We start from the raw sequence: 2,921 nt of genomic DNA on the forward strand, positions 1-2,921 counted from the left end.
ATAGTATAGTATGTCGTCCAAGATCACCTAAAAAAGTCATAGTATAGTATGTCGTCCAAAATTACCTAAAAAAATCATAGTATAGCATGTCGTCCAAAATCGATCAAAAATGTCATAGTATAGCATGTCGTCTAAAATCGGTCAAAAATGTCATAGTATAGCATGTTGTCCAAAATCGGTTAAAAATTTCATAGTATAGCATGTCGTCCAAAATCGGTCAAAAAAGTCATAGTATAGTATGTCATCCAAAATCGGTCAAAAATGTCGTAGTATAGTATGTCGTCCAAAATCTGTCAAAAAAGTCATAGTATAGTATGCCGTCCAAAATCGGTCAAAAACGTCATAGTACAGCATGTCGTCCAAAATCGGTCAAAAAAGTCATAGTATAGTATGCCGTCCAAAATCGGTCAAAAACGTCATAGTACAGCATGTCGTCCAAAATCGGTCAAAAAAGTTATAGTATAGTATGTCGTCCAAAATCGGTCAAAAAAGTCATAGTATAGCATGTCGCCCAAAATCGGTCAAAAATGTCATAGTATAGCATGTCGTCCAAAATCGGTCAAAAATGTCATAGTATAGCATGTCGTCCAAAATTGGTCAAAAATGTCATAGTATAGCATGTCGTCCAAAATCGGTCAAAAACGTCATAGTATAGCATGTCGTCCAAAATCGGTCAAAAAGGTCATAGTATAGCATGTCGTCCAAAATCGGTCAAAAACGTCATAGTATAGCATGTCGCCCAAAATCGGTCAAAAATGTCATAGTATAGCATGTTGTCCAAAATCGGTCAAAAATGTCATAGTATGGTATGATGTCCAAAATAACCTAAAAAAGTCATAGTATAGTATGTCGTCCAAAATTACCTAAAAAAAATCATAGTATAGTATGTCGTCCAAAATCGGTCAAAAATGTCATAGTATAGCATGTCGTCCAAAATCGGTCAAAAACGTCATAGTATAGCATGTCGTCCAAAATCGGTCAAAAATGTCATAGTATAGTATGTCGTCCAAGATCACCTAAAAAAGTCATAGTATAGTATGTCGTCCAAAATTACCTAAAAAAATCATAGTATAGCATGTCGTCCAAAATCGGTCAAAAATGTCATAGTATAGCATGTCGTCTAAAATCGGTCAAAAATGTCATAGTATAGCATGTTGTCCAAAATCGGTTAAAAATTTCATAGTATAGCATGTCGTCCAAAATCGGTCAAAAAAGTCATAGTATAGTATGTCATCCAAAATCGGTCAAAAATGTCGTAGTATAGTATGTCGTCCAAAATCTGTCAAAAAAGTCATAGTATAGTATGCCGTCCAAAATCGGTCAAAAACGTCATAGTACAGCATGTCGTCCAAAATCGGTCAAAAAAGTCATAGTATAGTATGCCGTCCAAAATCGGTCAAAAACGTCATAGTACAGCATGTCGTCCAAAATCGGTCAAAAATGTCATAGTATAGCATGTCGTCCGAAATATGTCAAAAATGTCATAGTATAGTATCTCGTCCAAAATGTGATCTAAATTTACAACAATGCTTCTTTGGATTGCAGAAGGTACTTGTTCCTACCAGGGCTTGAACCCAGGTCTCCTATGTTAAAGGCAAAAGTGTTATCCATTACACCAACCATGCTTTCCAAAAGCTGTCAAAAACGTCATAGTATAGCATGTCGTCCAAAATCGGTCAAAAATGTCATAGTATAGTATGTCGTCCAAGATCACCTAAAAAAGTCATAGTATAGTATGTCGTCCAAAATTACCTAAAAAAATCATAGTATAGCATGTCGTCCAAAATCGGTCAAAAATGTCATAGTATAGCATGTCGTCTAAAATCGGTCAAAAATGTCATAGTATAGCATGTTGTCCAAAATCGGTTAAAAATTTCATAGTATAGCATGTCGTCCAAAATCTGTCAAAAAAGTCATAGTATAGAATGTCGTCCAAAATCTGTCAAAAATGTCATAGTATAGTATGTCGTCCAAAATCTGTCAAAAAAGTCATAGTATAGTATGTCTTCCAAAATCTGTCAAAAAAGTCATAGTATAGTATGTCGTCCAAAATCGGTCAAAAAAGTCATAGTATAGCATGTCGCCCAAAATCGGTCAAAAATGTCATAGTATAGCATGTCGTCCAAAATCGGTCAAAAATGTCATAGTATAGCATGTCGTCCAAAATCGGTCAAAAACGTCATAGTATAGCATGTCGTCCAAAATCGGTCAAAAACGTCATAGTATAGCATGCCGTCCAAAATCGGTCAAATATGTCATAGTATAGTATGTCGTCCAAAATCGGTCAAAAAAGTCATAGTATAGTATGTCATCCGAAATCGGTCAAAAATGTCATAGTATAGCATGTCGTCCAAAATCGGTCAAAAATGTCATAGTATAGTATGTCGTCCAAAATCGGTCAAAAAATTCATAGTATAGTATGTCATCCAAAATCGGTCAAAAATGTCGTAGTATAGTATGTCGTCCTAAATCGGTCAAAGAAGTCATAGTATAGTATGTCGTCCAAAATCTGTCAAAAAAGTCATAGTATAGTATGTCGTCCAAAATCGGTCAAAAACGTCATAGTATAGAATGTCGTCCAAAATCGGTCAAATATGTCATAGTATAGTATGTCGTCCAAAATCGGTCAAAAAAGTCATAGTATAGTATGTCATCCAAAATCGGTCAAAAATGTCGTAGTATAGTATGTCGTCCAAAATCGGTCAAAAAGGTCATAGTATAGCATGTCGTCCAAAATCGGTCAAAAACGTCATAGTATAGCATGTCGCCCAAAATCGGTCAAAAATGTCATAGTATAGCATGTTGTCCAAAATCGGTCAAAAATGTCATAGTATGGTATGATGTCCAAAATAACCTAAAAAAGTCATAGTATAGTATGTCGTCCAAAATTACCTAAAAAAAATCATAGTATAGTATGTCGT

Source organism: Solea solea, chromosome 20 (genome assembly GCF_958295425.1).
Source record: "Solea solea chromosome 20, fSolSol10.1, whole genome shotgun sequence".
NCBI lineage: Eukaryota > Metazoa > Chordata > Actinopteri > Pleuronectiformes > Soleidae > Solea > Solea solea.